This window comes from Dreissena polymorpha, chromosome 13 (genome assembly GCF_020536995.1).
Source record: "Dreissena polymorpha isolate Duluth1 chromosome 13, UMN_Dpol_1.0, whole genome shotgun sequence".
Classification (NCBI taxonomy): Eukaryota; Metazoa; Mollusca; class Bivalvia; order Myida; family Dreissenidae; genus Dreissena; species Dreissena polymorpha.
Window position 1 is genome coordinate 4,237,498 of NC_068367.1, and position 13,550 is coordinate 4,251,047.

General features: G+C 35.4%; 2 long non-coding RNA genes across 2 annotated transcripts; one reads left to right on the top strand and one right to left on the bottom strand.

The window, feature by feature from the left end:
- Positions 1-2,399: 2,399 nt before the first annotated feature.
- Positions 2,400-5,293, top strand: LOC127855339 (uncharacterized). The gene is made up of 2 exons (XR_008037493.1): positions 2,400-2,958; positions 4,608-5,293. It is a non-coding gene; the product is annotated as an uncharacterized LOC127855339 (long non-coding RNA).
- A 1,535-nt stretch (positions 5,294-6,828) lies between these two features.
- On the bottom strand, positions 6,829-13,044 carry LOC127855335 (uncharacterized). Its single transcript, XR_008037487.1, has 4 exons — positions 12,462-13,044; positions 11,777-11,888; positions 9,030-9,110; positions 6,829-7,479 (listed from the first exon to the last, which is right to left on the bottom strand). It is a non-coding gene; the product is annotated as an uncharacterized LOC127855335 (long non-coding RNA).
- Positions 13,045-13,550: the final 506 nt, after the last annotated feature.

Sequence of the window (13,550 nt, forward strand, 5' to 3'; positions counted from 1 at the left end):
TTAAGTTTTAGATTTTATTGTTTCATTAATTGTCTTATAGCTATACACATAGGGTAGTTTTTTAGTGTCTTGTTGATCTTTCTAATCTAGGGTTACTGTGCATGTTTTTACGTAGTACTTATAGTAAAATATAGTAGTTTTATAGTATAATTGAGAAGTTTTGATCGATTTCTTTTGAAACAGTGTTGCGAAATGTATTCGTATCTGCGATACGTCAAATGTTCTTATGTAAAGCGCCTTTGAACGTACACTCTTGCATGAAAAGGGCGCTATATAAATCCGGTATAATAATAATAACTAAATGCTTAGGCCTAAAAGGTATATTAGAGGCAAATAAGTTGTAACAGTAACTATATTACATTTGAAACTCATATTCACAAATATTTGAAATTGTGCGAAAATTGTCATTTTTGGTTTGCATGAAGCACAGGTATCCCTCTCTTTTACGGGATTTCACCGCATATGCAACCTCTCGGGTTATCAGAAATATTGTGCATTTGCAGTTACCACGCCTTTGATTTGCCAGAAAAACGACGCAAAAATAGGAGTAAGTCGAAAATATCAGACGTATCAAATCCGTCTGGCGTGCCGATAGGATGTCAACCCGTGCGCTTACAAGTTCGACGAAAAAAACTTTGAGCCGACATAAAGACTTGACTATTGAATACTATATTAAAATTAATTATGTCACAATAGTAGTAATATATACTTTTAAAAAAATCTGGTTGAAGATGTACTGGACGTTATGCAAGTTATCGGTTATCGAAGGGCAACACACCTAACGCTCCATAGCATTATTTTAAGCGGAAATTCATTTTCTGATTAGTATTATTATTAAGCAAGTTCAACAAATAAACATCCCCGCCGAATATAATTGTTTGTGCGAAAGCTTGGAATTCATTATAAATTGACAAGCAGACAACAACTCGCGTGCGTACCACATGACTTCTGGTGGTAATAATACGCCGAAAAACACGGAAAAATAGAAAATCTTAATATATATCAAAAAAGACCTATAGCTCTGAAATGTAGGAGTAATCCTAGAAACTCTTGAATCAAAACAACCGAATAACGTTAATACACATTTATTTCACAATTTCGTGAAATTATGTACAAAAGCTTCAGACAGATAATTACTCAGCTGCAGTCAATTAAGGGAAAATACCTCTACAGTTGATCCCTACAACAGTTGAAAGCACACTTCTTCAATATAATGGAATACATTTAGTTAATATTTCATGAAAATTAAAATTAAAATTTACCGAAAAACATCTCGTGACGGAAATATTTCTCAATTTCAATCAATTCACGGGCCATAACTCTGGAATTGCATAGCCGAAACTAGGCTGCATCGACTTTCAAATGAACCTGCGTATTTTGTTTTACATGTGACGATTTCATCCTACTTTAGTGACGAACACTTACAACGTGCAACCCATTGGGGACGTTATTGTTTTTATAAATGCGCTTTCAATAAAAAAAAATCCACACAAATTACAATCAAACTGTGAGTCGATGTGAAGCTTGTTTAATTTGTCGTTTTTAGTTGTGTTAAGTGTAAAGGTCTTTTTCCATACTATAAATTGCAAAGAGTCCTTTGACATTGTGCTCACAACCTTTTTCGCCACAGACACGATCTTACTGTCCGTGTTTGCTTATACTGAATATCGATCACATCTAGGTAGAATTGAATCTTCGCCCAACGTCATTTCTCCGCTTGCAGTCGCTAACAATGTATCTGACTCCATAATTGCATCGCATTCAAGTACACTGCCAAGTGACTCGGACTTTTCATTGTCGCTCGAGGTGCCTGTTTAGCTGAACCGAAGATGGGGAACCAATCCTCCTGAATAATTAAATATAATAATTATAGTTGAAATGCCCTTGTCTGCTTAGATTGATACTAAAAGTAGTTTAAATGGTCGGTTTGTTTTTGTTTTCTTAGAGATATTTCGCCGGGAATCATTGTGTGTATATTGAAGAGTTCTATGAAGGTGGCTGAATAAAATATACACTCAAAATATCACCAAAATTATCACCAGCAATATGTCACAAAACTTTTGTATTTCTGTTTTATTAACTGTTTTAACTTAACTTACGGCAACACTGATTGTTATTTATTTATTTAAAAAAAGAAGTTTTATAAGTAACTGATTTAAAATAAAATAATAAATAACTAATGCGGGAGAGCTAACGTGTCAGATCAAAGCGAGCACTCAAAAAACCATTGGTTGTAATCGTTCGTTTGTATCAGTCGAGGTTTTTACTAGTTTCTGTATCATATTTAAGCAACAGTAGACCTACTCAATCCGAGAGGTTGTCCGTAAAGGTATTATCTATGGAAAGCCAAAGGGGACCCCCGCTAAAATACATATACTTATATAGTAAATATCGGGATTTTCATTTTTCGCGGAACTTTCACTTTCCGCGAAAAACCAAGGCCAGCATAGCCATAAAATACTACATACAAATCGAAATCTAAAAAGCGCGAAACTTTCATATATTTTCCGTCGGAACAATTCTCTTTCAACCCTGGAGAGAATGCGGGCTCAAATAATCGCGCGGAACCTAAATATTATCTACTCTGTACAAAAAGTAGTGTATAAAATCGCGCGGACCTTATCCACAAAGCGCGGAACACAAATATCTTCCGCGAAAATTAAGCATTGAATTACTGTACAAATCTCGGGTTGCTATGTAAATTGCGGGTTGCTAATGAAAAATCGCGCGGAAGATTCATTACTCCGCGCGATTTTCAATAGCATTGAATTACTGCACGAAATTCGGGTTGCTATGTGGTTACGCGATAAAATTTGATTGGTTCCGACACCTAGAAAGAACCTATCAAAACTCGCGTCTTATCCAGCATTCATGCAGTCATCATGATGACTGTTTCACATTAACACAAAAAATTTTAAGGGCGAAAGCGTGATCAATTTTGATGACATTAGCAATGAGGTTAGTATTTAACATACATGAATTTTAATGCAATTAAAACAGCTCAAGAGTATCGAGTGTTGTTTTCACGGTTTGTCTATATGCAAACGTCTCTGATTAAACATAAACACCCGCAAAAACACGTCATAATCATATGTCGGCAAATAATGAAATATATCTAGTGTTTGTGTGTAAGAAACATCTTCCCTTAAGCTCAGTTAGTAGAGAGCCAAGTTATTGTTATGGCAGTCGTATGCTCTAGTCCAGCGCCGTATACATCTTCAATTAAAAAGAAAAAGAACAAGGCTTTACAGGCAATTCATCCCAAAGGCAACTCGTACCTTGGTCAACTCGTACCCATTTTTAGCTCGGCGTTTTCGGAGAAAACCCGAGGTATTGTCATAGCCAGCTCGTCGTCCGCCGTAGGCGTCGTGCTAAAACCTTAGCATTGGCTCTAAAATCAAAGTGCTCCACCTACAACTTTGAAATTTCATATGTAGATGCACCTTGATGAGTTCTACACGCCACACCCATTTTTGGATCACTAGGTCAAAGTCACTGTGACCTCTAATATAAAACTTTAACATAGGCTCTAAAATCAAAGTGCTTCCACCTACAACTTTGAAACTTCATATGTAGATGCACCTTGATGAGTTCTACACGCCACACCCATTTTTGGGTCATTAGGTCAAAGGTCAAGGTCACTGTGACCTCTACTATAAAACTTTAACATTGGCTCTAAAATAAAGTGCTTCCACCTACAACTTTGAAACTTCATATGTAGATGCATGTTGATTTGTTCTACAACGCCACACCCATTTTGGGGTCACTAGGTCAAGGTCATTGTGACCTCTAAAAAAATAAATCTGACAAGCACCTGTAGCAGAGCGTGGCATCCGTTATGCGGTGCTCTTGTTGTCAACTCGTTCTTCATTCAAACTATTCAACTTGTTTCATTTGTCTTATTTTGTCACAATTGTAAAATTCTTGAAAGACATCAACCACAAGTGTCAATTTTCATCAACACTTTCGCTGCTTATACATATCTGCAGCAGACAACTTGCGTGAGCAATGCTTAGATAATTTAAGTTGAAACATCAAGAGGAAAATAAAAATTGTTTGGGTAGGTACAAGTTGACTAAAAAACAGGTACGAGTTGACCACAATGGGTAGGTGTTTACCACGGAACAATTTGACCGGCATGCAGAACAAGATTATTGATTATTATATTTAACTGTCACACAAATCTGAAAGATAACACAATGTATTACAAACACAATGACTGTCAAGACATTCTAAACTCTTACAGTTAACATATAACAGGTGCACACATCTTATATACTGACCAAATTAAATAACTCAAGATTCACACCAGATACGACACAGTTTCAAAACTCGACATTTTGTCTGCATGCCACGCCAATTTAGTCCAAAAAATTTGATTTAACCAGTGAATTCTGAGCTATATATCTTAAAGCAGAATGCACATTATGTCTAAAAAGTGTTTTTCGGCTAATTTCTGGTATGAACTATCTTCACACATAGCATCTGGTAAACCTTCAGATAGCAATAGCAGAATGCTAATAATGAGTATAATGTTCTGTATTGTGGAAGAAATACATGTAGTAAAATAATATGATAGTATGAAACATGGTTTCTGTATTTTATAGCTGTAGCAGTGTTCCCAACTTGAACATCATCTTCTGTGTACATATCTGAGGCAGAGCCAGCTTGCCCATCTGACCTCTGTTGTGGACAACCGAGTAAGAGCCAGCTTGCATGTCATCTGTTGTGGACATCCGTGTTAGAGCCAGCTTGCACGTCCTCTATTGTGGACATCAGTGTTAGTGCTAGCTTTCATGTCATCTGTTGTGAACATCCGTGTAAGAGCCAGCTTGCACGTCATCTCTTTTGGACATCAGTGTTAGAGCCAGCTTACACATCCTCTGTTGTGGACATCCGTGTAAGTGCTAGCTTGCACGTAATCTGTTGTGGACATCTGTGTTAGAGCCAGCTTGCACGTCATATGTTTAGGACATCAGTCAGAGATAGCTTGCATGTTATATACTTGTGGACATTAGTCAGAGCCAGCAAGGACAATCTCTGTTGTGGATATCTGTCTTAGAGCTTGCACGTCATCGGTTGTTCACATCCTTGTAATAACCAGCTTGCACATCAACTGATGTGGAAATCTGAGTCAGAGCCAGCTTGCACATCATCCGTTGTGGACATCTCTTTATGATTCTACTCTTTGCTTAGATTGACACTGTGACTTTAGTGTAATATGTTACAACCTTAAGCTATTCCTATTGTTGAATAAAAATATTGTGTCATTAAAATATATTTTGTTGGATAATTTGTATGTTGAGTTGTATTGTTTGGTCATTGCAAAGTATCAAGTTATTTTAAGACAAGAAAAAGCTCATCTTTCATCATGTATTTATATTAAAATTCTTGAATGTTAGTGAAGGTACAGTTCATATAATTAAAAGCAATTTTAATATGATTGCTTGTGTTTTATTGCACAGTGAATACCATCTTGTCTTTATGCTGACATATAGAACGGAAAAATAGTAAACTGTCGTTTTTATATGCAATGGGATTGTATATGAAGACTTGCATGTTCAGATGAAAAAATTGCCATAATTTTTCTCTTTATATTTTATTCCTGCTAAATGGTTGATGCAATAAAGTTAAGTCTTAAATGACTTGTGTTTCTTGTAATATTATTTGTAAGCAAATTTGGCTGTAGTATTAGATGCATGCTGTACAAGATACTGTAGATCAACATTATATTGTATGAGTATGAATAGATAATTCAAGGTGCACAGCCATTAATTTTGCCCTCCACCATCTCCGATTTTGGTTAGACAGTTGCAAGTTACTTGCATTAGTATGAAGTCTTAAAATAACTTAAGTATAATTGCTGTTGTGTTATTATTAACCTTTTCCTGCTCTGAGGAAATTTTAAATTTTCTACATGCAAACATCATAAAACCAGAACAGCCTGCAAGTAACTCACAATCTGTTCAGGTTTTATGCTGTTTGCTGCTCATCAGTATCCATGGGTTGGAAACAAAGCCTTTAAAACTTTAATATAGTAAGAAAGGTCTTAAATTAAATTTATTCTCGAATGTGTCTTAGTGCGTTTTTGAGTGGTACAGGGTTAAATGTCTCATTTTGTTTTTGATTATCTTTGGTTTATTGAACATATATGAGCCTTGCTCTGTGAAATAGGGGTTTTATGCATGTGCGTTTAGTATCCTCCCTGATTAGCCTGTGCGGTCTGCCCAGGCTAATCTGGAGTGCACATGCATTAAACCCCTTTTTCACAGAGCGAGGCTCATATGTATTAGACAGTGCATTCAAATAATACAATTTAAATCTGAATATTTTATTTAGTTGCAATACTCAAAGACCTATCAATATTGATAGGTCTTTGCAATACTTTAAAGCTTACTATGTTTGCAGTTTTAGTGAAAACACAAACTTTTAATCAAAGAAGCATATAATGTGTATTACTCATTTAATCAACTTCCACTTTATTTTATACACGTGTTCGACTCTGTGACATTATGTTCTGTCAAAGCTTTTTATTGCAAATTTATTAAACATAAATTGGTAACCTTGGGTATCCAAAAGGAATCCAAATTTTACTAGCCATAGACTTTCCAAACTGCAATTGTTTCTGAGAAGTATTTTTCTCTAGAAGGTGGCAAAACTCCTAAGCAATTCCTTTTTGGGCTAATGGTAGGGCTTATGCGTGTAACACCCATTGACAAATTATTAAATATACATTGAAAGGTCATTGTTCACAAAACAGATCATGATATAACATGATGCAGCATTTTGTACTATATCAAATTAAATGTTGCTGAAAACAGTAGAATATTCAAATTATGGACATTTTATTCTGTTAATAATGCTATCTTTCTAACATTACAAATCAATAAAGCATGCTTAACAATAGCAGAACTCTTTTGACTTTTAATTATCTTTTCCAGTCTTTAAATCTTTACAAAATTCATTGTCCCACTAACACCATCTTAAAAACAGGTTATGGCTTCCAATTGTTAATCAACTATAAAGCATGAACAAAGGCACAAATATCGCAGTATCTTTTGCAAATGATACAAATGTCCATGGCCTCGATACTGAACAAAAAGCAAGATTTCTTGTCAGGCGGTAAGCTGAATCCTTGAGAACATTCGAAAAATGTCCATTTAATGCGCCACTGGGCCGTTCCTATTTAAATGGGCATCATGCACAGAACTTGGCCATCCAGGTCATATGTCCAAACATTTCAAGTAACTGTCACAGACTGCTTGAAGAACTAAACTGCTGATAAACAAGGACCTATGCTCAGATGTTGAAGCAGGACATGCACTGTGGGTTCCATCAACAGTCCAATCATTCTACATCATTCAGGAAATTCATAGGCAATGATCTTCAGCTCATGACGAGATTCTGGAAATCTGAAGTACTGCTCCATCATTGCTGACAAGACTCTACATGTTGAAATGACTGTGTAATGTTGAGTCCCTGAAATACAAAAGTAAAATTCATGCTAGAGTTTAGCCATATTAATTATGCTTGATTGCATTGAAAGCTTTATGCTTATTAAGACATTCTAGAGTCCGTTTTCTGGGAGTAATCAGTACTTTGTATATATGAAGATAAAGAGACCGCTAATAAACAGGGTTGAACCCAAAATGTTCCCATCACTAGGTGAACACCATATCCACTACGCCAGCCTGACAAAGTAAATGAAGTGAAGCTTCTAAGTTATGTCTCATTTGATTGTTAACAAGAGCACGCCCTGCAGGTTCAGACCTCTCATCTATTTTTTTTAAAGTTGAAGGGACCTATCTCAATACTTCAATCACAAAGGAGGGAGAGGTGGGGTGGAGAAGGGTGTATAGTGTGGTGGTGTGGTCATTTATTACACTATCTTCCAAAAATGAAAAAATGATAAAAATAAATATTTGTGTTTTTTAGCCATGTTTAAAAAAAATGGGCAGGGGGTATAGTGTGAGGGTGTGGTCATTTATTAGATGATCTTTCAAAATGAAAAAAAAGTACTTTTTTCTTTTTTTTGGGGGGGGCGTGGGGGATGGTTTGGGTGGAGTCTATTGTGGTATGTCAGATAAGAGTTGCTTTGTAACGCTTGTAAAGAAGTTATGGAAATTTTAGCAAAATTTAATAATTTCACCTTGAGAGTCATGGTCATTCAAAGGTCAAGGTAAAATTCAACTTGCCAGCTACAGTAACTTATGATAGCATGACAGTATTTGAAGTTTGAAAGCAATAGCCTTGATACTTGAGAAGTAAAGTAGATCAAAACACAAAATTTAACCATATATTCAAAGTTACTAAGTAAGAAAAGGACCATAATTCTGTCAAAATGACAACCAGAGTTATTCAACTTGTCCTGTACTGTCCCCTTATGATAATTTGCGAGTGTTCCCAGTATGAAAGCAATATCTATGATACTTTAGGAGTAAAGTGGACGAAAACACAAAACTTAACAAAATTTTCAATTTTCTAAGAATAAAAAGGGCACATAATACTTTCAAAATGCCAGTCAGAGTTACATAACTTTGTCTGCACAGTCCCTTTATGATAGTAAGTGTTGCAAGTATGAAAGCAATAGCTTTGATACTGTAGGAATAAAGTGGACCTAAACACAAAACTTAACCAAATTTTCAATTTTCTAAGTATAAGAAGGGCACATAATTCTGTCAAAATGCACGCCAGAGTTATCTAACTTTGCCTGCCCAGTCCCCTCATGGTAGTAAGTAAATAAGTTTTATACTTGATACTTTATGAGAAAAGTGGACCTAAACACAAAACTTAACCGGACGCCGACGCAGACGCCGACGCCAAGATGATGACAATATCTCTTTTTTTTTCAAAAAAAAAAGATGAGCTTATAAATAAAATGTAACATATTGCAAACTTGATTACACGATTTTTCATAAATACTCTTTCAGCTTTTTATTTATATATGAAGGCTAGGGTCACTTTCTGCGAGCCTTACAAAAAAACTAACTATATTTGCAATTGTCAAGACTCCTTCACATACAATTTACCTTTGCTTATTCCAATATCCTTTTGCCAACCAACATTGTGCGGTCACGTACCATACATGGTTCCACAGTTGTACAGAATTCCTACAAAATAAATGAAGTATACATTTACAATTCAAATTTCTTTTCAAAGAATGTGTAGGTAACTAAATTCCCTATACATTACTTTAATGTCATAAAATAAATTTCAAACAAGGGCTGTTTGTAAAACATGCATGCCGCCCATATGGATTGTCAATTGCTGTGGCAGCCATTGTGTGAATACGTTTTTTGGCACTGTGACCTTGACCTTTGACCTAGTGACCTGAAAGTCAATAGGGGTCATCTGCGAGTCATTATCTATGTACCTATGAAGTTTCATGATCCTAGGCATAAGTTCTTGAGTTATCATCCGGAAACCATTTTACTATTTTGGGTCACCGTGACCTTGACCTTCGACTTAGTGACCTCAAAATCAATAGGGGTCATCTGCGAGTCATGATCAATGTACCTATGAAGTTTCATGATCCTAGGCATAAGCGTTCTTGAGTTATCATCGGGAAACCATTTTACTATTTAGGGTCACTGTGACCTTGACCTTGTGACCTGAAAATCAATAGGGGTCATCTTCGAGTCATGATCAATGTACCTATGAAGTTTCATGATCCTAGGCAAAATCGTTCTTGGGTTATCATCCGGAAACCATCTGGTGGACAGACATATGGACATTCGGACCGACATGTGCAAAACAATAATCCTGCTCTTCTTCGGAGGGGGGCATAAATATTTAACAGATGTATTTAACAAAAATTAACTTGATTCATCAAATTAATCAGTATCGAATAATAGACCAGTTTCACAATATGAACACCGATACTATTTATAGATATCAATCATATCACCTGACGCGTTGAATTGCAGAACAAGGCTGAACGTGGAACTGCATTTTCTTTTGCTATGCAAATTGCGTTGAATATCAAGATTATAATGCGCACTTGACACTGGTTACAATTAAGTCAAACATATGAATACAGACAACCATCACATGTCATGCTGTGTTAAGTAAAAAAATTGATAAGTAATTCAAATATAAAAATTATAACACCTAAATAATGATTCAAGGACATAAGTTATGTACTATTAGTGTATATTAATGAATTATATTTAATCTTTATATATAACAATAGATGTGTTCATCAGAAACACAATGCCCACTACTGCGCCGCTTTTAATTCTACATATATTTTTTTAACCTTTGACCTTGAAGGACGACCTTGACCTTGAACTTCCACCACTCAAAATGTGCAGCTTCATGAGATACACATGCATGCCAAATATCAAGTTGCTATCTTCAATGTTGCAAAAGTAATGGCCAACGTTAATTTTTTTTCGGACAGACGGACAGACTGACATCCTGACTGACTGACGGACAGTTCAACTGCTATATGCCACCCTTCCAGGGGCATACAATTTCCAGTTACCCATAAGCATCAGAGTAAATGTGGTCTGAAGACTAAACATCGATTATTGCACAAATCGAAGTCATAAATTAGCAGTATACAATACTAAGTATTGTAAGACTACAATTTTCAAAGGTAGGATGTGTACAATTTCATGAATTATAGAACGTGTAAGAGTTGAATCAAGCATCAGACAAAGTCCTATCAAATAGAAGAAAATGACACAAATGTTTAGCATTAAATTTTTGAAATATTAAAAATATATAGGTATAAAGCACTTTATAATTATGATAAAACTGGCTAATATGTATACAGTATTTAGTTTCTGACAATCTTTTTGGACAGATGACTTTCAATGTTGACAATATCTTTTATGTTCAGTAAAAGCAACAATTGAGTATTTGGCGTTAAATTATTCCAAGAAACAGCTACGCAATGCTACAACCATGAGACGCCATGGTCACATGGAGGTGTCATTAATTGTGTTAAATGACCAGATGACCAGATATCTACAAAATGTGGTTTATGACATCACGTTGTTATTTAGTATTTGTCTGCACAGTATCTGATCATAAAGAGGTTATGGGTTTGTGCTGAATACAGGGGAATTTAAACGCAAGATCTATCAATAAATAAAATAATTGATTAATCGCCCAAATAATGGGAAAACAAAGAGTGTCAGATAATCCAATAAGTTTAAGACTGTCAATTTACACACACTAAGAATTGAAAGCCATACTTGGAGTGTCAGAGTTTGTGCAAAAAAAAAGAATACAAACAAGAATACAAACAAGTACTTTAATCAAGAAAATGTATTTCATATATTGGCACTTAAAATGGAAAGTATATATTAAGTAATTAATGGCTATATCTGATGAAGTCAACTTGTGTTGGCAATATCATTAAGTAGATCTAGCTGAATGATCGAAAGCAGAGCGATATTGCGATGCACTATTAGAAATCTCTACACGTTCAGCCTCATTCTGGAATTCTGCAATCATTTGACTACCTGCTATATTGGCTTATTGTGAAAAGGGTCTATTCACTTATAAATACTTTAAAGAAGTAGATTTTCCATCACTCTACAGCTGTTGGGCTTTCTTAAAGGTATTTGGGAGTAAAATAAATCTACTCCAAGTTTTTATCACAAAAAACTTCCAACAAGTGGAGAATTAGCCGCATTTAGTGGATGATTTAGAAACATGATTAATTTAAATTAGATCTACATGTAATAGCTATTGAAAAGTTAAGTTATCCAATTATTCTTGCTGCAATGTGGATAAGAATAATACAAACCAATAGCTGACAAACCTGATATCAGTGATATGTTGACCTTTGAAGTCGAAATTGAGACCTGAAATCTGTCTGTATAGAGAGGCACAATTTGTTTGGCATATCTTCAACCATTACTGGCAACACACACCTACAAAATTTATATATAAATTATATTAAAACATAAATTTATTAATAATTTTATTTATTAATTTATGACGAAATGTTTAAATCTAGGTCAGCTATAACGAAACTAAAAACGGATTAAAAACAATACCTTATTTTAATTAATAGGTTGAAAACAAAAATAAATGTATTAATATATTGACGTTCAACTGAATACAAGACACAAGTACATTACATTACAATAAGTTATTATTTCAGTCGCATTCGGAGAAAACTGGGCTTAGTGCATGTGCGTAAAGTGTCATCCCAGATTAGCGTAAGCCTGTGCAGTCCGCACAGGCTAATCAGGGACGACACTTTCCGCATAAACTTCATTTTCGGTAAGGAGGGACTTCCTTGAAATTAAAAATACCATAAAAGCGGAAAGTATAATCCCTGATTAGCATGTGCGGACTGCACAGGCTAATCTGCGATGACACTTTACGCACATGCATTAAGCCCAGTTTTCTCAGAACGCGGCTCATTTAATTAACAATTGTCAACATTAAGCATATTATCGGATAGTTTTACACAATATTAAAAAAGTACAAATACAAACCTGGTAATACATGTAAATGATCGTATGCAATACAGTTATTGATCCCAATCTGATCTATTTCCGAATTATCTGCGAATCCATCGAGTAGAAACAATAACCATGCAATTCGCTCCGCCATCTTGAAACGTTATACTTACTGAACGCACTGATTGTGTTGCATTTGTTACAAAGTATCTGATTGGTTATTTCTAAGTATCGGATCCAATCAAATTTTTCGGGTAACTAGGGATTCTAACACCTAACAACCCGAGATTTGTACAGTAATTCAATGCTTAATTTTCGCGGACGATATTTGTGTTCCGCGCTTTTTGGATCTGGTATTTACTGGATTTTCTCTCTTTAATAGACTTCTTAAAATAGCATTCTACAATCTCCGCGCGATTTTAAACACTACTATTTGTACAGAGTAGATAAATAACGTTCCGCGCGATTAATTGAGCCCGCTTTTTCTACAGGGTTGAAAAATAATTGCTCCGACGGAAAATATATGAAAGTTCCGCGCTTTTTAGATTTCGATTTGTATGTAGTGTTTTATGGCCATGCTGGCATTGGTTTTTCGCGGAAAGTGAAAGTTCCGCGAAAAATGACAATCCCGATATTTGCTAAATAAGTTTATGTTTTTTAGCGGGGGTCCCCTTTGGCTTTCCATAATTATCTATGGAAAGCCAAAGGGGACCCCCGCTAAAATACATATACTTATATAGTAAATATCGGGATTGTCATTTTTCGCGGAACTTTCACTTTCCGCGAAAAACCAATGCCAGCATGGCCATAAAACACTACATACAAATCGTATGGAAAGCCAAAGGGGACCCCCGCTAAAAAACATAAACTTATATAGCAAATATCGGGATTGTCATTTTTCGCGGAACTTTCACTTTCCGCGAAAAACCAATGCCAGCATGGCCATAAAACACTACATACAAATCGAAATCTAAAAAGCGCGGAACTTTCATATATTTTCCGTCGGACCAATTATTTTTCAACCCTGTAGAAAAAGCGGGCTCAATTAATCGCGCGGAACGTTATTTATCTACTCTGTACAAATAGTAGTGTTTAAAATCGCGCGGAGATTGTAGAATGCTATTT